Raw genomic sequence first — 25,719 nt, forward strand, 5'->3', positions numbered from 1 at the left:
TGAACACAAGTAGTCCAGGAGGGAATTGTCTTCATTCAGCTCAGCTTTAATGACCACTGATGCCCACATTTAACCTGAACACCCAATGAAACTTCGAATATTTTAAGCTGTCATTTTCTAAAATCTCTAAACACACTCACTCTACCAGGTTTTTAAGTTATTTTCTCACTGTTTTACCTAAAGGTCTGTAATATGATATAGAGCAAAACTGAAGAGTGAATAAAATTTGACATGTTGACATCAGTGAATCACAGAAGGGAATGGACAGCATAAATAGAGAAAATTAAATGCTTAAAGAAGCTAAGCAGATTGTGAGGAATGGTCACTGGAAATTCCAGTAGAATTTACCAGTTCAGAAAGAGGGCAAAGCCTAAACCTTCCCTACTCTAAGTTTAATGACCATATTTCTAACTTTTATTCAAATGTTATTAGTGACAGATACAAAAATAATGTAGGAAAAATAGTTAAACAATAATTTCTGTAATACTTTTTGTGCATCCAAATGTTCATTAAATGCAGCTGCTACAAAAGGGAAGCTATGTACCATATGTAGAACAAATGAGAACTGATTACTAAACAAATGAATGTTAAAAGATAAAGAGTGAACAGATTAACAGCTGTTTATGGGATGTATTTTATGGAGTCAGCAGCAGCAATTCTGCAGTAAAAGTTGCATTAGATCTGCACTTATCACATCTTAAAATCTGTATTTCATGCACTAATGATTTCATTTTTACTTCAGATCTGGTATGATAACTCCTTGTAGCACAACTGACTCTCCTACTAATTTTTTTTTTTTTCATCCAACACTCACAAATGTGAAAACATTACCTTCTAGAGGCAATGTGTATTCTTTTCAAATTTAAACTTCTTGCACGTGCCTAGACTGCATTAGACACTTGGCCTTTGAATTTGTATTTATATAACACTGTACTTTATATCTGAGCTAATTCTTAGGAGTTCTGACAATATGAAATGAATGATGTGCCTAAATTTATCAGCTATTTGTTTTGCTGCCTTGTCAGGAGTGCTCAAAGCATGATGTGAGGGAACATGGGGAGCAGCAAGAGTATGGGATAGGTTTGGGGTGGGATGGCACTGTGGGAGTAAAGAGAGGAGGGGCACAGCTAATGTGGGTAAGCTAGGAGAATCAAGGAATTGAGACAGGGAATGTGGGCGTTAATAGGATATATACATACACATCCTACAGATGAAAAAGCTTGTGTAGGTTCAGATGCCTATGTGCTGAAACTATTGTGCAAAGTGGTATTCTGGCACTGTTGCCTTGGTTCTCTGGAGCATGAACAATGTAGGGTGCCTTGGGGAGCATTTTAAACACTTGCAGATACCTCAGCTTGTTTTTTGTCATGTATTGTCTGTTCTCATCTATTTGTAATTTAATGTCACCCAATAGCTCTTGTGATGCAATTAGATGAACCCCAAATTAATATCAGAGACACCAAAAATTATGCTGAATTCCCCATTATCTCTTCAAAGAAAATATACTACCTTTTTATTATAGAAAGCATAATAAAAGATAAAAATTTGGGGTTTCCCAAAATTTGGACATTTTCAAAAATGCCTTCACCATTCAAGACTGAAAAAGCAAAAAGGAATGAACATTTTTTCCCCAATAAAAGTGTACTATCTCTGTCAAGGAGATGGCTCAGCAGAACATTGCCTTCAATAGACAGTGCTGAATCTAACACTGCTAGCAGGGGAGGTACATGCTAGATTTAAGACAAGTGAAATGTACAGTTAACTTTGAAATGATGTTCATTGTCTTTCAAAAGCATTATTTACATAAATGTTAATCATTTTTACATGACACAGGCAAGATTTTACAAAATTATTAAAAATCCATTATTATTATGTCCCCAAATTATTGAAGACTTTGAAGATTCTACTCAATTCATGACACTGCCAGAAGACCTTGAATTCCAGCAAAAAGTTTCTAAAAATTAGTTTTGTATAAAGTGTTCTCAGGGTGGACAGTCCAGAATGAAGTAACCAATACCACTATTGCTTTGGAAGACTCAAATCTGCAGTCCTTTTTGGCATACCAACTGTGAATAATATCTATAAAAATGTTATGGACAGCATATGAATTTGGTGTTGTAGATTGGCTTACTTTAGAGCTTCATAATGAGTAATTATGGTTGAACTTTCTCACACATAAGCAAGACTTTCAAATAATTTCATTTTCCTAGTGTTAAATGGACAGCAAAGGGAATCTATAGTTTGAATACTACCTCCATCTATATTAAAACAGGTTGATCAGGTTCAATAGTGTATTTTGAAACCTCAGTGGGTCTTTGGACATAATCCATTAAACAAAAAAACTCTGCAGCAGACAAACGGGTGGGTGACACAAAAAACATTCTGACCAAGGGATTGAGAGATAGGTATCAGAGAGCCAAAAGCGACTTGTACAATGTTTTACCAAGTACCAGCACAAGGGGGTGCTTTGAAACAAGCAATACTTAACCAAGCTATCAAGGAAAAGCTATAGGTTTAAGTATAATTAATATGTGCATAAGCTTTTTGGTATTTCAGTGCTATTTTCTTTGTTCTGCTCCCATAGACAAATACAGAATACTTATCTTGAAGACACTGTCATGAATCACTACATGATTTGGTGATTCTACAAAGCTCCAATAGAGCTAAGATGGCACAGTTAGTAAGAGTAAAGTTTTGAATTAGTAGTATCGGTCCAGTCCCAACAGGGTACATTCCAGGACTTAACTCAGAAATGCAAGAGTGGAGTACAAGGAAATTGCAGGGAACATGAAACGTTTTTCCTGACCAATAGTGGGTCACTGAAAAGAATAAACTCTATGATTATGTTGATAATGGAGATGGTTTTGGTACCAATACTGCATCCTTCAGTCATGCTGAGCATCAGTCAGACATGTAAGCAGCTAAAGGACTTTTCTGAGGCTTTCTTCAATGTGTTGTTTCCTACCATTAAGGTCAGCCAGTGTTGTATGCATATTGTAGGTTACTTAATGCATCTGTAACCATTTCATATATATGGCAGCTGTCATGCACTGGTATTTTATCATCTCAGTTTGGACTTGAGAAGGGATTGATGAGGCAGATCTCTAGGCCATTCCCACTTACCGTGCTTGAACTCATGGCGTGCATGGTCTGGGAGGGCATGATGAAAATAATGTGAATATAGGCTCCCAGAGCTGCCCTAATGCAGAAGGCACTCACACCCATGGGAGCAAACCTAGTTAGAAGCATTATGTGAAGCATGCAGTGTGGTACTGGGTCCTTGGGACCCAGTGCTTCACGCCACAGATTTGCTTCTATTGCACTGCACTAAACATAGGTCGTGTCCCAACCTGTAATCAAATCTTGTTCCACTGAATACATTAGATTCAAAGGAAAAGATGTTTTACTGAGTTAGTTGATTTAAGAGCTACAAATTGTGCCCTTTATGCAAAGATATCCTTACTTAGCCTTACACAAAATGCTTGGAGAGGTACAGGCCTTGGGTCTAAAACTGACATTCCCATCAGGCGATCTAAAATTATCAAATGCCTCAGAGGACATTTGACTCCAGAGGAAAGACAGTAGAGGGTAGTCACAAAATGTGTAACAGAATCAAAGTGCAGCAGTCTATAAAAGAGAATAAAACCCTTCATCCTAATAATTTTCCTCTCTTTCTGTGTGTAATGTCACAGGAAATTTCATTAACTTAAAAAAAGAATCTAAAGAGAGAGAAGGTCAAGAAAAAAAAAATGAAGAGAGGAGCTGAATTAAAAAGTGAGGACTTCCATACCAAGTTATCCAGCGATAACTTGCAATTAAGCAATTAAGTGGCCCCATTTAAACTGTGATAGCAAAGGACTATCAGATGATGGCAGATCCCATATTATTGTACAAAGGAGGCCCATGGCATGTTGCAATTGATACATATTAATAATCTATGTTTCAGAGGGGGCCTGCTACTGAACCAGAAGATGCAACTGTCACATGGTTTGTTTGTGAAGCACATCACATTAGGCTAAATCTCTGGTAGCCTGAACATGAGAGCACTGGCAGTTTTTATTTATTAAACTGTACTTTTTTTTTTTTTTTTTTTTCCCACTTACTGCTTCTTATCTGGAAGGAAAAATAATATATAGCCATACTCAGACTTTCTGTATAGCAACTCACCAGGTGCCCATTCTGGGAACCAATCTGACTTTCATTAAAAGTTCCTTAAAAAAAATAAAATGTACTAAGAGAAAGGTAATACTACTACTCATAGCAGAAGGAATACAGAGGTGATCAATGCATAGGAGGGGAAATGCTGATACATGGTAGAATGATTTGTAAAGGAAGCAGGGAAAAACTGCAAATACATACTTAAAAATAATGATTTAAATGCTAACCTTCGCATTTATACAGCTACATTTCCTCCCCTAACACTTGTATATGAATCCTTGCTTTAACAGCATCTTAGCAAAAAACTGTTTTCACTTAAATTTATCTCAGATTTTTTATGTAGTTCAAGATAATGGCTATGACCCATCACTAGAAGAAACCTCTACTAAATATCTTAACAAATGCTCTCATGCTGCATTTCCCCTTTTCTATTTTCTGAGCAATGTGCTGTTACATAATACTATCTCTATGAATAGTTTATGGAAGTTACTGAGGCTTTAACTGAGATAAGAGATATGCGTTTTGACAGTGAAAGTTCCCTATGTGCAAAACAGTTTGTGAAAATGTACTGATTACATGGGCTTCACCCACTGAATACACTTATACCTATAGCTTCTTTGTTAGATATTCTCATGTGAAATTATTCTGACTTCTTATGGTTAAACATTCATGTTTTTGCAAATAAACTGACATTGAATTTAGCAGTAATCCTAGACATTGCTATAAATTTAGCTGAGGAGCTTGGGTCACTCAAACACCACGTGTACCAACTGCGTGTTCCCTAAGCTGGAAGTCAAAATACATAAAATGACTAAAATATTAACCTGAAGGTGAACCCACACCTATTATTGGAATTTTCAGGTCACTTGAATTTATTATTGGTAGTATTAATTCACCTTTTAGGATGCATGACAGTTGTACAATGTGGTAAAACACATTTACCGATCAGTGTATCTTCTTTCTGCAGAGCAGAACTATTTTTGTCTCTGTTGCTCTCCCTCTCTCCCTCTTTCCTACATATTTTGCTCCCTCTCGCCCTCAGCTACTCACTGCTCAGTGTCATCAGCTCCTCTGCTCCTTGTCTCTTGAGGTACATGGCAGAGAAGGTAAGGCCAGGGAGTCTCCAGGTGAGACAGGATGGTGAGGGAGCAAAGCTGCTGAGATGTCTCCTTGACGGAAGTACCTCAGAGAGATCACAAAGGCTTTCAAGCTCAAGTGTCAGGTTTCATATGAATAAATACTAAAACAAAAATAGCTCCTCTGTTAACCAGACTACCTCCTCTCAATCTCAAAATGAAATAGAATAAAAGCAAAATAGAGTTAAAACAGATTTCCCCTTTGCTGCCTGTGTTGCTACTGGTCTGAGCCACTCTCCCAGGCTTGCCTTCAGCTCAGCCACAATTGGATGTAGTCCTTGGGAACCACAACATGGTGCTGTCACCTCCCATCGTTCCACAGCTCCCACTGGTTGCTTCCTCCCCCTTCCTTGGGAAAATACAGCCATTTCGCCCATCACCCTCTGCATGAGACCCATATCCCCATTGCCTCCAGCGTGTCCCCCCCAGCTGGCATGCAGCTGACCAGAGGAGAAACCAGCAGCCTAACCCCCTCCTGCATAGCATGTCCCTTGTGAAGGGCTGCAGCATTGGCCAGTGTGACAAACGACAAGCCTCACCTGTCCAGCAAAGCCTCTAGGTCACTTGCTACAGAAAATGGAGTAGGGAAAGAAAAAACCTTGGTGGAAGATGCTTTCTAATCAAGTGGATAGTATTTTTAGACTGATGCTTCCTATCAGTTCATTATATCTGCTGCCATAAAGCTTTTAACATAAAATAAATGAATTCAGGCTCTAGATAATTGCCAGAGAAAGCACTAAACACACTCAGCAGCTGGGGAAGATGAAGAAAGCTGGAGCCTCAAACTGGACCTGGAAGCCAGACAGGTTTGCTGAAGGCGTTCCAAAAACTGTGTATGCACCAACACCAGCTGAGGCCAAATACTTCCCTGAGAAGGCACAAATCAACTCATGGGGCTAATATTCAACACTGACAAACAAATCTGTAGAAGCTTGAGATGACTGTTTTCTATCATGTGGACAATGACATTTTGTGGTTAAAGAGCATTTGACTTTTCCTGTGACACACTGCGTGTTGCACTTCAAATTTTGATTGATAGTTTGAAGGAAAAGAACAGTAAAAAAGTCGTGCGACTGCTTCTGACTTCAAACAAGAATTCACTAATGGACAAAATACTCTAGTCATATCAATCTCAAGACTCAGAAATCAAGAGAATAAGACTCAAAAGTAATGAAATTGATGGAAAAAATCAATTATGCTTATGTATATTTGATTTTCCTAGCTGATTTCATTGCATGCAATGAACACTGTTTTTGTTTCATTTTCCTTTTTTTTTTTTTTTTTTTTTGGAGTACTTGGGTATGTATTTGTGTCACTTTTTCAAGGCTTTCCCTGCAAATGAGAAGCAGGGTTGTATTTCATTTTTCAAAAGAGGAATCACATATCTTTCATACCACAATTAGTCATGCATAGTACATGTTCAATGTTAGAAGTTTCAAAATTAGATAAAAAATCTATTGCCAACAAAGGAAATGCTATAAGAGTATAATGTCATCTTAAAAAATAATAATAAAAAATCTATGATTTCTGACAATATGAAATTATAGAAACTATCTGTCTTTATACCAATGGTCTGTTAACACATAGAAATGTTACATGCAGGTATAAATGAGAACAGCTACAAATAACAGAATTGTCTACCATTGGAGTTATACACTAAGTTCCTAAGTAATTATCAGTTTTATTCCTTACTGAGATTTAATATTCATTTAGAAGGTCACAAATAAAAATGCTTCAGTTATAGCATCTTTCATAGGTAGGTCACAAACTGTCTTATAAATGAGGTAGGTAATATGTGAACTGCAGAGATACAGACATTAAGGCACAGACAATAAAATGACTTCGGATAGCATCATATAGAAGACACTGTGGATGCATCAATCTACATTACTGACTAGTGTTGTGCACAGGGAGCAACAGCAGATTCATCTGCTGTGTGTTTCGTTCACATGTCCTCATTCACATGTCCTCGTTCCAGCAGTGGAGCATATGTCAGGAGCAGGTCCTATGCATGCACCTGGCAGCTGTGGGGAGCGATGTGCTAGAGGATGCCACGTGCCCTTTGCAAGAGAGGCACACCAGAGAGTGGCCTGGGGCACAACATCAGCCTCGGGATTCACCTCAAGCACCACCCTGGAGCGTGTGGCCCCCAGTTCCCTAGAACACAACACAAACTCACAACTACAAGGAAGCCCTCCAGCACACTAAATCACTAGTGCCTCACACCGTGTGTGACACAACAGGTGCCCTCAGTCTCTGCTCCAGGCTCTCAGAGCTGCAACCTTTCCAGCATGTCTCACTGGCATGTCACCTCCTCTGGTACCTGGAGCTTGACTGCACTGTTAGATCATCTCTTCCACCTCGCTTCTTCTCAAGCAGCAAGCCAGAGGACTACTTCGAGGTTTTCTGCATGGCTAGTCCATAAAAAACACTGAAGCTGCTGGAAAGAAGGGTACACAGCACTTTCCACCAAGCCTTGGAGCAGCTCTTGCTAGCAGGGAAGCGCGATGACATGAAATTGCTCCAGGACTGCAGGGTGTCTGGGCCCTTAAAACTCTATTTTATTTATAACTATATAGCTGTAACATAAACATAGAGACTGAAATTTCATTTGTCACAATGTACTACTTTGAAAATAGATTTTCATTTCTTATTGAAAACTTTAAAACCAATATTTTTTCCTGACTCCTACCATTTTATTATCCAGACAGCAATATGTCCAGAATCCATACACTCAGAGAAAGCACCAAAGTATGGGATATCAAGTGGTAAGCAGACTTTACTCACTTCTCATCCATACCAAACTGATGACTTTACCCATTGAAACAATCCTCCTGTTCCTCAGCTTTGTTGCTAGTTCAGATTTTCATTTGTCACCTTTTAAAGATTCCCTTCACGAGGATGACAGTGAAGTTTTCAGTGAAATTTACTACCTTTCCATGTTTAGTAAGAACAAAATGTCAAAATGCAAAGTATTTCTAACTTGTAAATAAGCAAACTCTTTCTGTTTATAAAAATATGACACAATTTCCCTTAGGACATGATCTTTTGCCTCTATCCATCACACAGCCTGGTAGAGCTGTATTATTGACTTTGAACAGATGCTAAGCAGGTTCATATATCTGTTTTTATCAAGCCCTTGAACAGGCCTGGGACTTGTTTTTCCCCCTCAGATATACATGTATAAGATTAAGACAGGTTAAAAAGACTCATTCACAGCGTAGAATGTACTACCTCTACATATATATACATATATGTATGTACACATATATGCCATCTGCCATCCACTTATTCAAGAAACATATGCATTCTGCAGTCAAGAATCATGGAAATGGTTTATTTCTAAAATTGATTAATACTTTCAGATATAAAAGCCTTTGCTGTTGTTTTTTATTTTTTGTAAATCACTTCAGCAAGAAAACATTTGCATACTTAAGCAAAATAAGTAGTGAGAAAGGCTAATTTCTAATAGGTTTGGGAACTTTTTCATATCTTCAATGTCCAGAATGATTAAAAAAAAATTAATTTCATACCTGTAGTTCTGAAGAATCAATTATAAAAACAATCAAGAACAAACCCAAACCAATCTTCTTCTTCCACAGAGAATTAAAGCTTTGTTTTTAAATATACTTTTTTTTTTTTTTTTTTTTCTGTATGCTAGGCCACTTGCAATATGTAAGCAGTAATTGCTAGTCTGAGAAATCATATTTTCTTCTGTGACAAGAATGTATCTATAAAAACACATTTCTTTTGCTGGGCAATAGTGTATACCCAATGAAATTAACTGAATGCCTGCATTTTGTGATCTGTTATTTTAAATGTACAGATATAACTTTGAACAAGATTATTTCATTAAATATTATCATTATTAATAGACACTCATTTGTGTGTGGGTAGGGCCTAAAGGCACTGACTCAGAAGAAATGCCTCACTGGATTAGGCAGCGCACACAGATGAAATAAGAAGGCAGTCTGGCCTGAGAGGCTTTGCAGCTTAAGGTTCCAAGCCTGTGGCGGGTACGTGGGCATCTCGGTTCAACCAATTGCTCACAAGGGCCAGGACCTTAACCACGCATCAGCCTATAAGAATGCACCAGGCTTGTACACTGTCAGCTACAGTCCATCCAAGCACATCACGCAGCACACTGCTGTGCACAGCCGTTGCTAAATAAACATTTTTATTGTCTCAACAAGATCCTCCTAGGATCCTGTCCACCTACAACATGAATGCCCCCTTTCTGGGTAGCACCCAGCCAGCCAGCCAGCCTGGCACCTCCATAGCTTGCCATTGCATTGGCCAAGGTTGTGGCTAAGACTGGGCCCTGAACAAATGGCACTGAAAACCAAGAGACACTTTTCATCTGGGACCCTCCAAAATGAGTGCCTGAGCTAGCTGCATTCTCAAGGCAGAAGCAGTTAGTACCAGACAACCCAGGTTTCATAGAATCATAGAATATACCAAGTTGGAAGGGCCCCACAGGGATTATTGAGTCCAACTCCTGGCTCTAAATGCATTGTCCAAATGCTGCTTGAACTCTGGCAGGCTCAGTGCCATGAATACTGCCGTGGGGAACCTGTCCCAGTGCCCGACCACACTCTCGGTGAAGAACCTTTTCCTAACACCCAGCCTGAACCATCCCTGTTGCACATTCATACTGTTAAGGACCAGGTTTCAACTGTGGCCCTTTCTGGTCTTCCAGATTAAGTTGCAAATCAAGACAGAAATTGTTCTCCAGACACTAAGGCATCTATGAAAACAGTTGGCAGAGGGCAGCTTGTAATACGAATGCCCCAAATAAAAATATGGTATATTTAATAGCATTTCAACACAGTCTAGTCTGTGTCTCCACTCTTTTCCAGAAGGTGTTTCCAGTGCTTGAGACCCTGACGCACCTCAGGCATAGGCTCACATTAGAACTGATTTTGGAGATCATCCAGGACGGGTGCAATTCCACACCCTGTCTGGCCCTGCTCATCCTGGTGGGACTAAGTGAGGCTGGCTGTGGCTGTGTTTGATTTTTCCATGGGACAAGGTTGTGCTGGATATGTGGGAAAGCATTCCTGGCAGGCACCTCTGTCATTGGCAAGGCACTCCCATGCAGCTCTGCAAAGGGCAGAGAGCAAACCAGCCATTCTGTAGATTTCTTGGGAATGTTGGTCCCAAACTTTCCCCATGCATTCTTGCTAGAAAATTTTCACAATCTCTACCTATTAGGCAGTGTTGCTGGTCAGGATATTTGTATCAGCTTTGCAAATCTGGAGGGAGCTGGTACCAACAGCCCAGCCAACCCAAGCCTTGGGATGACAACAGAGAGCCATTGCCACTGCACTCCTCACCTGTGCCTCAACAAGCACCATGTAAGATAACTCCCTTCAGTCCTTCCTGGCTGAGCCAACCTCCCAGGAAAACACTGCTGACATGAATATGCACAACAGCTTTTGCAGAAGTCTGTTCTACCAGCACATGGCTATCCATATGAAGATGTGTATCAGAAAGTATTATTAAGATACAGTTTGGTGGAACCTGTAGGTTATTAGACACTTATAAAATAAAATAAAATAAATAATAATAATAAAAAAAGATTGTTTAATTTCATTATTCACTGACAGTATATAACTCAAGTCTATTAGGCAAAATGGTTTCACCTGCTATTTAAAAAAATATAGACTTTGATCTTTCTCTTGAAATGTTCAGTTTTATTTTAAAAGACTGATCAGAGAATCTAAATATGGGTTGAGCACTTGACTGGTATTTCGACCTCCTTTATTTTGCAAGAAGCTATCCAGGCTGCAACCCACATATCAGGAGTAGCCTTCGTAGGAAGAAATCTATTTTCGAGATACAGTTAAGGTTAATAGCCATGTTGCTCTTCTTTTTCAGAAGCTCATTTAGCAGCACTATTATGATGAGGATGATGATGATTGATTACTAGCTTCTGCCTTTTTGCACAAAAAGCACCATTCCTGATTGGCTAACTAGCAATGTGGTAATGGTCATTAACTTTGTTGCAGGAACCACTGCCAAAGTGATAAATAGATTTGGTTTACATTAGCTACCAGCCTAAAAGCATCGTTTGACCTCATTAATAGCTCTAATCAAATCTGGAGTTATGCTCCCTAAGAAGGAAGGCTATCTTTTTTAGGATGTCAACTCAGAGTCTTTTTATTCTGGTCTCCATAAACACAAAAGTTGAAATTTCGTTCCACTGAGGTAAGGTCACAATCCTCTCCAAAACGCATTGTTTAAATGCTATACTGTCATTTTGCCCTTACTTTTTGTTCGGTCTGAGACAAGTTAAAGTTGTTCTTAGCAGGAATTGAAAGTTACCTACAGCTGTTATTTTTGCCAGGCTCAGGAAAGGTGCTTTTCTTAGAAAAGTGGTCAGTTTGCTGGAGGAAACTAGAACACAACTTTTGTTTGTACGTTTGGAATTTCATGTTACTGTCTTGAAATCTGCAGCAAACCCACATGACTAACGTATGGATATAGTTTTTCAGGTCTGTGGGAGGAAAGAGTTGGAAACTGCATTTTGATCTCTTAATCCAGATTTCCTTCATACTATCTGCAAATTGTTTCTTGTATACTATATCTTCCGTAAAGCACAAGTACAACATACCCATCACTGATGCTGTGCTTCTGACTTTGCAATCTAGCAATGTTATAAGTTATTAATTTAGCAAGCCTGGAATATGTTTTCTCTCATGTTGTGCTTCAGTCTTCTGCTAATTAGCCTGAATAATAAATTCACACAAGCTTCAATCAGCTCCTATATCCAGCTAGGCTACGAATATACGTTACAGCTGCAACCCTAAATTGACAATATTAGTTTAGGGGGATGATGTGGATCTGAAAAGAGCCTAGAAAGGATTGTTTTTTAAGCACACACACATACCATCCTGCAGGACCGCATAAAACATGTGCATCTAGTGTGGATTAAAGCAGGCATTTTGCCCAATGCTTACTTTGTCCTGTTAATATCACTGGATATTAACAACAACTACTATCAGTTTGTCTCATAAGATAGCGACTCTCCCTAAAAATCTGATCCAAGTACTTTTATCTGATTTATTTATTTATTTATTTATTTTAACTGGACAAAAGTAGAGGTGAAATATGACAGTGCAAGCTTTGGTGAGCAGGAACCATTAAAAAGACCCTTTTCCTCAATGCCTGTGTTCTGTTTGGTGATTGCTTCTTCTAAAATTTAGCAATGTGGAGAACAGGAACAGGAAAACTTTCTCCCCTCTCAGTGTGGCCTATATTTTGAATTATTTTGTACACATCGTCGTGATTTCAACATAAGTTAAAAGTACTATCAACCATTATAGCTTCCAGCTTGATGAAGAAATTTAGTCTAAGTCTCTCCAGTTCCTGGAGGAGCACTCCGACTTTCAGATCAATATATAAGAAGTAGAGAGCTGTGCTACCGGTGTATCAGAAGACTCGGCCTTTTTCCATTCCTATCCCCCTAAAAGGGCTGCTGGCATCTGTCTTTCAGAGGGGAATTTTCATTTCCCTGTGTTAAGTGGACAAATGAACCAGTTGCTGCTCTGAGAAACCCTCCATCTTAACCCCTGCATCTGGCTTGCTGCTGGACAGGCTTTTCATTGTTCTGAGACCCCATGACTCCCACCTGTGCTGAGTTTGAAGTCCAGCCATGTAACACTGAAGTCAGGCTTCAAGCTGTTCTTAAATTATGTCAGTCTCTCCTTTTTTTTTTTTTTTTTTTTTTTTTTTTTTTTTTTTTTTCCCCTAGATATGACAGAAAGAAATAAATCCCCTCTTTCAGTATCAGAGTCCACCTTTGATTAACTGCACTAGGTGTCAGTTTTGCCTTACACTGCTCAAATGAAAACCAGACATATTCTAGGCACTTACATCCCTTATGGGATCTAATTGAACAAGCTCCACTGACAGAATGAGCATCCTCTTCCTCTGTCTCCTGACGTAGTGTCCTATTGACACTGAGTGTGCTCAGCACAGATTGATCCTGCAGGTACATCCAAGCCAGACTTTCTCCACTAGGTGAAGCATCCCTGTAAGGGCATGTTGAAAACTCACTGCTGAAATGTTACCACCTTCTTCTATTCATTGGGAAGAAAACAGGAATCAGAGCCTTACACCAGCTCTGAAAATCAATTATTCAACATTCTTGTCTGACTTTTGCTTCAGTAAATGATCATCACTGACGCAAAAGTTCTATAGGAAACTTGGATCTATAGTCCTGTCCTCTGGATGACAGAACTCCAAGTTCATTGTGTTTTTATCTTTGAAGTGCCTTCTGAATGACAAGTTGCTAATTGGCATAAAGGGAGATAAGTATTATTTTCCTTTTAAAGAAGGAAAGCCAGGAGAAAATGACCTGTGACTTGCTTTAGGGATTTCAAAGAATGTCACTAATATCTGAGCATAGTCAACCTAACCCCATGCCTAGAGTACATTTCTCTTCTGAGACTGGAATATTTTCAGTCTAGTAATATTTTGTTCCTCGTATTTATAGTCAGCCTTAGTAGCTGCTCTAGATGGCACATTTTCTTATTGCTATTTAACAATTCCTGCATCCCCTCCTTGCTCAAAGTGCATCCCGTTTATTAAAAACATTTAATTAAATTACATTATTCTCATTGGAATCATTTCATTGCTACTGATCAAAAAGGCTGAAAAATTATCAACTCTTAAAATTAAAAGTACATACCAGAGTTCTTACTTCCGTCCCTGTTTAAACAGAATAGAGCATGCAGTGATTAATCTGAAGCTTGGCCAAAATGGAGAAATAAAAATGAAAAGGGAATGATATATCTAAACATAGGAAAATAATCTCTGCTGGAATTAGAAATAAGGGTAAAAGAATCATTCTTGAAGCCAATGCCCGTGGTCTTGGTGACTTTTCCCCAGTGAGGCTTTTGCCCCAAGTTTCCAGTTTCTCTCGCAAGTATTCTGTCATTAACTAAAGAAGCATCTGTGCTTTCTCCTGATAATAAAATTTTGCAATAGCTAATCGACAATTGTTTCAAACCTGTAGCATCACGAGTAATGAACAATTAATCCTCTGTCTCCTCAGAACTGAGTTAAGCTCAGAATAGAAAGGGAAAGGCAGCAAAAGAAAATGGGCTCTGTGAAGCATGAAGAAATAAAAATGAAAAGATCATAAAGAAAACAAACATTAAGGGTAGAAGAGCAATCAATAAAGTCCAAAGCTCGCAAGATTGTCTTGGAAAATAAGCACTCTAAAGGAATTTAAATGAGTACAAATGGAATTCACAGAAAGATTTATTTAAGAGTGAATTAATTCTTCAGTGCAATACCCTTTTTTCTTCCCCTGCATGATTTTCTTTTAAGCTACTTCACTTTCTGTGTATGGTGCCACACAGCAATAACAACACAAATTATGTAAGTTCTTCCACAGTGATTATTCCAGCAGGCAAATGGTTAACACACTAAAATAAATGCAAATGAGATGGTGGTTTGTTATTGGCTGAAAGTGCCTCAAAACAGACTAATAGTGATACATAGATGCAACTTTGCATCTGTAGTCTAATTAAAACTAATCTAATTAAATATGGTGCATCTGTAAAGCAGCTTGAGCACTGCAGATAACACACAGAATTCCTTTTATAGTTGGAAAAAGCTACCAAGAGGCAGTGTCTGCCATTTTACTTTATTTGGAACTACTTTAATAGCAGGTGAGTAATCAGCAAATAAATTCTATGTAGCTGCTTTGGAATTGTTCATTCACAGAAGCAGAAGCAGTGATAATGTATCCACAGATACATTACTACAGCAATGGAGGCCACACTGACAGGGGGAGGTAATGGCCTTTCATTAGACAAAATGATACAGCTTGAAAACAGAAAAAAGCTTCAAGCCATAAGTCATCCTTCAGCCTTACTTATTAAGGCAGAACTCAACTACAAAAAAACACTTTTGCAGATGTGTTATGTTACTGACATGAGCTGTCCACAGCAAAATCAGGCATGATCAAAACCTTGTCTTGTCAGGAGATTTCTTTCAAAACATTCTTACAACAGAATCACTTTTTTTTTCCCCTTCTTTTTTCCTGGCAAATAAACATTCCACAGGCTCTGCGTTCAGTATGAAAAATTAAAGCCCACAACTGAAATTCTGCCATAAGCAACTTTAGCATTAAGAATTAAAATGGCCATGAGGAAATAAAATAATGTATATGACCCTCCACCCAACACACACTCTACAAGCTCTGAGAGCAATGTACAAGAATGAATAGTTCACCTTTCTTCTTTCCCCCCACAAAATTTTAGGCAAGACATTTAAGGTTAAAAAACTGTCTTAAAAATGCTCAAACCAGATGTCAAGAATGAAAAGAAGGTCAGGAGGGCAAATCTTTACAAAAAGTTAGTCACAAAATATTTCCATAAGGTATTATAGTAGACAAAGACACTTTGCATGTTTCCCCCTTAGAGAAATAGCCCAGACTGTCTTGATCTTATTGTACCTTTGAATAGCTGTGTTTGTAGATAGCTACAGGTATGAAGGCATTGAGTGTAAAAATGGATGTGCACAAGTCTGAATCCACTCAGATATAGGGGCTTTCTAGATCTCATTGTTTTTCTTCTTTTTCTCTTTCTCAAGCCTCACCAGACTGCTAAAATGGTGAATTCCGGTATGTGTGATAGGGAGGGCCCTATGTTTCTGGGAAACTCAGGAAACACTTAGTGTTAGAGCAAGGTTCATGGAATGAGAGCATGCAGTAATTATACTGTAGATAGGACACTCTCCTAAAATGCCAGCAAAGTGACTCTTTGTACTGTTTTCAATGTAATATTCACTTAAAAAAAAAAAAAAAAAAGGAAATAGGCTTGAGAGTAGAGTTCTGGATATCTCTTTTCTTGTCTGGTACCCTACGCAGTGAGCTTTTTATCCCATTTAGGCCAGAATCTATGTCAGATTTCCCACAGAACAATCTTCTAGATTCCCTGGGTCTCCCATGGAGGACTTCAGCCTCAGCCTCGGTGAGAAGCATGAGTAATGCCTCCAGACAGTCTAACCCCTAGCTTTTTTTTCTCTGAGTGAGATACAAGGGGTTACAACTTGCTTAGGCTGAGCAAGATGCAAGCCATGTGCTTCCTCCTCTTGTGATAGTGCCTCAGCAACTGTCCTTATTGCATAATAAAATGGGCGACAACACTATCAGCATTTCTTTAGCCAGTCCCACTAGTTCCAAGAATGAAAATACAACCTCCAAGTAAAAGAGCAATAGAGAAGACAGATGAATCACACACTGAAAATTGGGTCTGTTATTTGAAAAATGTACATAGAGAGTTGTATTATCAAAAAAGAAATCTAAATGATGAAAATTCTGAAAATTGTCCCATTAAAGTAATTTTCTTTGCCATCTGATATTTCTGGAGAAGCAGAGCACTGGTTTGAGTCCTTTCCATTGTAAATAGTTCCATTAATTTCAGCAAAACTATACTGAACAATGTTTGTAGGATTAGGTTTGGAGGTGAACTTACTAATAAACAGGGAAAAAGCACTGGATATTTTTGACAGCATTCCATAAACCTAGGAAGTGTAGCTATAAGTGTAGCTACTCACAGAAAAGGGATATTTTGATAAGTCATAACTAATTATCAAATGAAATGTCAGCCTGAGATTGCTAATCAAACAGTCATTTTCATGGTATTTTTCTATATGATGGTGTAAAATTTATTCCATTGTAGAAGCACGCAAAAGGCATCTTTAATAATTCAAAACCTACATTAATGTGAGGTTTATGTGCTGCATGGGCTATCACAGAGGCCCGTGCACAAGAATTAATATACACCTCTGTGAATAAGTGCACTGATAGTTAACAGAACTGTGCATTACAGTAAAAAGCCTTGAGGTAAGAAGGACTTCAAAGAATTTGTGTTTTCTTTCTCCTGAATATGCAACATGAAGAAAAGTTTGAAAGGAAAAGCACTTAACTTTACACAAGGAAAATTTTATTCAGATCTAGATTTTTTTAATGTTATATTCTATCTATGTAACATACATTTACTTAAGGAATGACAAGGAGACTGTAAAATACGTTGTTATTTTTACATCACATTTTGATTTCAGTGCAATTATCAGCTTTTAGAGTGTGGTACAAACATGTTGCTGTATATGCACTGCATTAAGGACATTGCATTTACTCAGAATCATAGAATGATTAAGGTTGGAAATTCATTCACTCCAGTGAATTAATTCTTCAAGATCATCTGGTCCAACTATCACCCAACTAGCAAAGTCATCCACTAAACCATGATCCTAAGCACCAGATCCTGTTTTACTCTTCAATATTTTTTTTTACTAGTCATTATTTATTGTTTGTGTATTTTAATTTATTTATTATCTTTATTATTACTCTTGTATTATTTTGTAGTACTTTTCTCCTGCATTACCTCAATATATAATACCCATAAGACAAATTACTTTTATAATGTATGTAGACCTTATTATGGCTCAGCCACCTGTGAATTATCTTTAAATCAGCACAGACTTCCATAAAAATAAGATGGTAATTTATATATTGTAAAAAACAGATAAGATACAAGATAGAGTAAGATACTAACTAGTTTTAACAACAACATAGTAAAACTGGTGCACAGTTTCTTCTTCCAGACTTAAAAGTTGCACAGTACTTAATAAATTATGACTCTTAAAACCATGTGGCCTTTGCTGTATTTCCAAGGACAAAGGAAAGCAGCAAAATCAGTATTAATTTACTCAAACTCTCTCAGAATCAAATCTGCAAATATTTGCCTCACTTTCTGATCACTGATGCTAGCACATCACTCCTAACAAAATTAGGACTGATATGGTAAAAATCTCAAACGAGGTTTCCAGCAACTAGTAGGTTGCTCCAGCTCATTTTGAATGTCAGTTTGAGTGTTTCTAATCAGACTTGTTACAAACTCCTGGATCTGCTAAGTGATGAGAAGTCTGTCCTTTAGCTGAGGAGCTGAAGAACTGAATCATGGATACATGCAGGGACAATGTAATGTACGAGAAGCACAGATAGTAGGGGCAAAAGTAGGCCTTCAAATGATATTGTTATGGCAAAATAGTCCTTTAATAAGGGTAAAGTTTTAGTTTCCATCACCTGCAATATGCAGTGAGCTTATAACGTAATCTTTTTGTGCTATGACTAGCATTCAACTCATCCCATAAATAACCTACATTGGCAGTGCTGTCGCAGCGGACTCCACTAAAGAAAAAGAGGATACTCATATTTATTCAGGCACATCATGACACTTGATGAAAGAGTAAGTCCTTCCCTGGAGCAGAGCTAAATGCCATTTATTTCACTGCTGATAGCTTAGAGATCCAGTGTCTATGCAGTGGCTTCCCCAGATCCAATCACTGAAGAGTTAAAAATACCACCTCAGACTAAACCCTATTTGATATCTCTCTACTTTGTCAGTCAAAGTATTTAAGTATGGCCAACTTGTTGACTATGTTTTGACTGATAGCCCTTTTATCCCTTTATGAAATCAGTTTCTGACAGGCATATCTTTTGCAAGTGGCTAGTAGTGATTTAATTGGCCTCCCATGCCTTCAAGTTAGGTCAGCTCATGCCAGCAAAAAAATTTCTGGAAGTCAGCACGGGAACCAGTTTTCCTTTGGCTTCTCTCTCAACTTGGCAATACTGAAGTTTATCCTGGCTTGTCTCTATTCTTGGCCTTTGAGGTCACACACAACTTTGCTAACTGCCAATGACATTGCAGGGCTGTATGCACTTTTCTGACACTCCTTCCAAAAATGTTTCTTGTCCAACTAGTAGCTTAGTTAGGAGTAGTTAGAAAACACTTGAGCAGGGATATGAGCTTTCCAGTTCATGGGTCAGTGGAGGAATATGTCCAACATATTCACAGGGTAAAGAACAACCACTGTCAGGAGCCCTGTTAATCTTGAGCTAAAAATCAGCTAGTCCTACCCTCATTACTTCTGCCATTGTGACAGGAAAAAGCTGTATATTTTACAGTACACTAAGCCCAAAGTTACTGAACAATAAACACCAGTATTCAGTCATCTGCTTCAACAGAAAGTTAGCTGAATGATTTTCACTTTCTTAACATGATTTTTGTGAAGTAGAGGGAAAAGTAGAGAGATTGGTTTATATTTATTCTTTTTCATCAGAAGCATTCTATGGCAGACAGACAGCCTGAAGAATGGAGCAGAGACTTGCACTGGCAGAGAGCCTTATGTATCTCTCAGCCATATGTCAAAAAAGTTTCACAGACCTAACTCTTCTACTCTTCTTCCTCCAATAGACACAGATGCAGCTATATTCTCTGTGAGCCATAGCACCGCAAAACTTTTTTTTTTTTTTTTTTCCTGGAGAGGTAGAAAGCGTAAATGAGAGGTGAAGATGTTGTGTGATGAGGGAACCAGGAAAAAGGAAGGAAAAGAGTCGGAAGATGAAAGCCTGTGGGAAGAACTGGAGCTGTTACATCACAAATTCGTTGTTATTTACTCTCAGATCACAGGTGTGACCTCGAATGCTTGCAAGTCATACATCTTATCAACATACTCTGTAATAGAAATTCTCATAACATTAGACCTATTGATATGGGGATTATGAAGACATATACTGTCACTAATGGTCATATGTCTTGTAGAGGCAAATGTTGCATTTTTGAGAAGAAATCACTATTTTTTTCTTCTTCTTCTTTTGAATTAGTAAAGGCAATTTTAAGTTCACCTAGCATCAAGACAGGAATATAGATATTTTCCAGCTCTTCATTCTCCACTCCCCAATTGTCAGTGGAAAAAAAAAACAACAAACAAAAAAACAAAAGCTCAAAGCCAAAAACTGGTGTAAAACCCCTTTATTTCCTTATCCCATAAAATATTGTGGGAAAGCAGACAATATCAGCATTGTTTTATTACATCAAGCATCCTCACTGACGCTTCAGTCTCCTAATGATTCCCAACCATTGATGCTGAGTGAGTAACAGACTGCTGTAATTCAACACTCTCACAGTTTGAGTGATGGGCATATTAGGTTTGGGAACTGAATGGTAAGTATACTCCCCAATAACTGTAAATACAGACTTCTTTTATTTCAGTCCTATGTTGAGGTAAGTATATTATAGCTTGCCTTTACTTAAAATAAACAAACAAAACAAAACAACAACAACAAAAACCAGCTTTGAAACAGTGGCACTGTAACACTTGCTAAATGCTCCCAGAACTTTTTTTTTTTTTTTTTTTTTTTTTTTTTTAATTTACAGTCACCCCTGATACAAGAGGAAAAGATTAAAGCAGCCTGCCCAAACACAGAGCTATCCATAGCATTGATGTCAGTCTTATACTTTGGTCTTCAAGGAATCAGCTGCTGGGGTTCAACCACTTCAAGGAGTATTGAATATTGTGGTAATCTGATGCTGACTTTCAGATGTTTCTTAGCACCATTGCTGAGAGGAGGGAAGAATCAGTGAGGCATTGCATCTGCTGCCTGCTTATTGCCACAGACACTCCCATACGCCCACCAAACAGCTGAGCAACTCACTGAAGTACATGGATGACCTAAACCCAGAAGAACACTAAACAACATCATTTGCAAGCATCCTGGATCCCTCTCAGGCACAGAAAGCAGCACCATGGTGGCCTGCTTCCCCCTGAGTCAGTAATGTTGAAGAACAGCAGTGGAGACACATTGATGCAAAAGCTGCTGTGCTTTGGAGGAAGCATAAAACCAATGTCCTGAGCTTTTGTGGAGATGAAAGATCCCCTGGGATTTTCCCAAAAGGATTGTAATGCCTTATGGCCCCATCCAACTCTCATTAAAATAAATGGAAAGAACCTCAATCACTTCTGTGGAAATTGGATGTTTGCAGGGTTGGCCCAAATCCCAAGTGAGGCAATTACATTCCTCCAATGGCTTCCATTGCAAAATTTCAGTGTCCCTCCCACCAGTGATCTCAAAGTAACACTCTACTGATCATTTAAACAAAACGACTTTTCCTAAATGCTGTCTTTTTTTTTTGACAACAATCATGAGAATGTGTGTCGTGATAATAAACCATGTAACAAAAGAGAGTACAAATCTCAGCAAGCAGCTTACTGAAATGGGAGAAAAACAAACTACACTGATATTTATGAAGATATGAAAATAAATTTGCTGCTACCACTATACATGTGTAGTACACATCTCCAAAATTACATCATTTGTAGAGTTATACACTTTTAAAATAAACACACCTAAAGTAAAATTAATTTATATTAAATTATGGATTCATGTAGCAGTTCAACATATAAATTGCAGCATGTATGAGAAATTTACTTATAGTCTTGATCCTTCAAACCACCATTCATTTGCATTCAACAAATTTAATTAAATGGACTATTCTGGAGCTTAATGGTTAGTACACATTTAAATACTTCCCTGGATTAAATGCTTTGAAATTCTACAATCTGCTGTGTATCATTCCATTACCTGAACTCAGACTACATATTCAGCTTATACTTGCTTGGCTATATCAAGTAAGAATGTACTTCTGTTGTTTTTTATGTTATTTAATGGAGTGGAGTATGTTAGTCAAGAAAATGACTTGAAAATGAGAAAAAAATTGTTCATCAGTTTGCACTCTGCCTGCACTGCAGGCTTCAGCTAGTGCTGCTACGTCATCAGGGATTTGGTATCACAACTAATTTTACTTAACATTGACACAATTTAGGGGTTTTCTGTTTTTTAAAGAGGATATATTTTTTTTTCTTTCTTTTCCCAGGAAATACTGGGATAAATATTCAGTTCATTAGAATGAAAGTGCTTCTTGTCAGTATCACTATAAAATTATACCTAGTCTCCTTATTCCGAGTGACAGTGAGAAGCACTAGCAATGTTGGACAGGCCCATGTACTTTGCAGAATGAAAAAACAACTGTCAATAGTTGCCTAACAAAAATAAGCTGTTGCAAATAAGGATGTTGCACAGTTTAAACACTTCAGTTAATGCACTAACTGAATAGAAGAAAGATTTTTGTAAAGTTTCCCTCTTCCATTCTGCCTCTTTCTGCATGTCTACATTTACATCAAAAAAGCAGTGAATTTTTGTATCACACAACAACTGGTAAATAAACACAACGTTGTTGTAGAATAGGAGTCAGTAAAGTCAATTCTGACATTTTTTTTGGTGCTATTTTATCATTAATGGTACGCCCTGAGTTCAGATAACAATAAGCTTTTTTTCTGCCTACTGTTCTTGCCCTCACCTTCCTTTCTGACACTTTTCTGTCAGCTTGGGCACCTCACTGTCCTACAACTTAAAACCCACCAATAAATATTTCATGAGGCAAGAGAGTTTGGAAATTGGTATTCTGGAAGAGTTTCATAGAAGCGATTACCATCACAGAGTTGTAATCTAAAATGCTACGCTAGACTGAAATTTATGAATAGTAAGCTTGCCTTATCTTCCTCTGTCCTCCTTGCCTTGCTCATGCTGCGAGTAAATCTGCACCCATGGTGTATTACAAACAAACAGCTAACTCCTGGACTGAGACCTGAAATGCTACAATCCAGCTCAGAGCATGTGTTTACTGAAAATTGGGTACTGACGTCTTAGAAACCATGATAAAATAGCTGTTCTTGGAGGGGAAGCAAGGTTCAAAACCTAAAGAAACAAGTTTGAATGTTGGGTTAGCAAGCATGTTGCTTGTGCCAATTTTTTCATGTGAGTTCTGGATAGGAAAAAATGTTAATAAAATTATAAATGAAATAACACAGAAAGAAAACAGAAAATTCAATGAATTCTGGTGAGGAGGAACGATAAAATGTTTTCAAGAAAGGAATAAGGCTTTTTAGCATTTTGTTGTCTAGGAGAAGAATATATTGCCTCTGTATAAACTGTTTTCAGTAAAAAAAATCATCTAATACCTGTCCTAGTTCTGTCGGTTTCCTCCCTTCTTGGAGTCTCATATTGCCATATGAGGGATGGACCAGGCACAGCTCACGGGACAGAAGTTTTCTTCTGTGGAAATGACTTTCAATACTACTGGCAGTTCACTAGCTTTAGGATATTTCTTCTCTATTCCTTGTCAAGAAGTGCCACCCCTTCTCTATGATGTCAAACAAATGTTTTGTGTGGATGCTACAAGCTGACAATATGGGAACTGCCCACATAGGCTGGGAAATATCATTTGGGCTGCAGCCTAAAACACCTGAGTTCCTGATCTTCCTGAGACTAAAGGGGGTCAACTTGGAAAACTCACTTAGATCTGCCTTTCCTGCAGCAACAGTGGAAAAGAAACACAGGATTCATGGGGTCAAGTTCTGTAGCTTAATGTAGGATACTTGTTCAAGAGTATGGAGCCCTAAATACTCAGGACATTTGCTTATTTTGTCCATTGACATTTCACAACAAAATGCATATGCTGTCCTTCAGCCAGGTCTATGGTCCAGTGAGTTTCCTTGCTCTTCATCAAATTATGCAGACAGAAAAGAGTGAACCTATTGGTCTCAAAGTGAGATAAATCAGGTCTGTAAGTTTACAGCCTATGAATCCACCTGTTATAAAGGCCTAACCTAGGTCTCTCCCTAAACATTGAAGTCTGTGAGACCAGCATGATTTCAGGCACATCTCCCTCCAGTTTTTCATACCGGGTAAACTGGACCTTCTGTTTCTTGTTTGCTCTGAAGAGAACCTAAAGAATTTAACTCAGATCTGTGAATATGATTCCCAGAGCCTGGCTCTTCAAAGTTCAATGTGGAAACCCTGAACATTTCTGGAGCTCCTGTTGAGATGTGGGCTGAAATGCCTTTCCCATCCAAAAGGACAAATCCCATCTTTTATTTTGGTGGCTTTCACTGCAATAAGGAAACAGTGCCAGCTACAGTACTGAAACATGCCCCCAGATGATATAGGGCCTATGAGCAAATTAGGGAGCTCTTGCTGAAGTTGATAATTAAGATTAGAGGCAGATTCAGAAACCTGCACAGGAGTAGGCAGATGGCTTGCTCAGCTGCCAGCTGGAACTCAGCCTTCCTGAGGCACTTATTCAAGTTCAGCAGCACAGGCTCTTTCTGTGTAGTCAGAGCAAAATCTACCCATACCAAGAGCTGTCTGAAGATTTGAGGCCACCTCCACAGCTCGTGCAAACTGGCTGCATGCTCTGGAAGTGGTGGAGATTTTCTCATCTAGATCAGTTCAAGATCTCACTTGAAACACAAGCCAAGCATAAAAAGATTAAAAGAATGCAGGAAATGATGCTATGGATCTAAAACATTCCTGAAAGCTCCTCCTGGTTTCAGTGGCTTAATATTTTACCCACCTTGGCGATATGGGATTGATGAACAGAAGACTTAAATACCTCATTTAACAATAAAATGATTTTTGTCTCTTTAAAAAAGTTTAAATACTTTAGACAACATATATCAGCCAAAATAAGCGGGGGTGTTATGTATATATAATCCCTCAGTGAAGACTTTAGTTTGGATAATTGTCAGCAGCAAACACCCAGTGCTAAGTAGAATTATTAACAATAACAAGAAAGAATGACATTCTAAATCTGTGCCAATTTACAACAGTGCCTCGAAATAACAGAGGCTTCATTATCTGCTCTTGTTTTTATAAAAATGCATGAGGATATCTTATAACTTGCTACAATGCCTAGGCACTAGGCAGAGGCACTAGTAGCAGAGGTAAGGATGTGATATCAATCTTACCAGTAATTCCTGTATTTTCATTGCCCATTTATACCATGTATATTTAAAGCAAATCTATTAAACATAGTCTCAAGTGCTTTTTTTCCTTTTATGAAATACATTGCTGAGAAGCAATCTTTAAATGCATTCTCAATTTTAAGTTGAGAACAATTGTTCCATGAACTCTCTTTATAGAGCATTTTCAAAGCAAGATTACAAACCGAATTATAACAGATAATGGGTAATTTCTGTAGACACTTCATCTGTAGGTAAGTTAGAACAAGACTAGCAAATATTGTGTTTATGTATGTAAACATAATTTTAGTACACACTTCCCATAACACAAAGTAATGAAATTTTAAGATATGTTCTCAGTACAGAAAGGAAGCCAGCAACCATGTTCTGTTTTCTGCTTGTAAATTGAATTCTCTACTCAATTTATAAGGCACTGGCACAACTTGACATATCTATAGTGCAATAAAATACCTACCAGAGTCATTGTAATATATAAAATAATGATAGAAGTGATGGGCAAGAGGAGACCATTGGGGGTACTCCAACACTATTTGTTAAACCCTGCAACCAAACCAAAGGAAGATGCTCACCTCTGTTTTTGTTATAGATGATTTTCAACCCCATGGATGCAAAAGCTTATCTGCAAAAGTTAAAGGGGGGTTGTTTTCTTATATTTTGTGAATGCTCTCAGCATAATGTATTTTACTGGACTTGCTTCTCCTTCCCCTTTTTTTTCAGATTGCACAACTCAAAACCAACCAGT

At 38.1% G+C, this 25,719-nt stretch overlaps 1 protein-coding gene across 3 annotated transcripts in view; it reads right to left on the reverse strand.

Annotated features, from left to right (window-relative positions):
• The window catches only part of SYT1 (synaptotagmin 1), a 356,515-nt gene that overhangs the window by 95,386 nt on the left and 235,410 nt on the right, over positions 1–25,719 (reverse strand). The gene's annotated exons all lie outside the window — the stretch shown is intronic.

The sequence above is a fragment of the Aythya marila genome (assembly GCF_965140915.1).
Source record: "Aythya marila genome assembly, chromosome: 1".
NCBI classification, from domain to species: Eukaryota; Metazoa; Chordata; class Aves; order Anseriformes; family Anatidae; genus Aythya; species Aythya marila.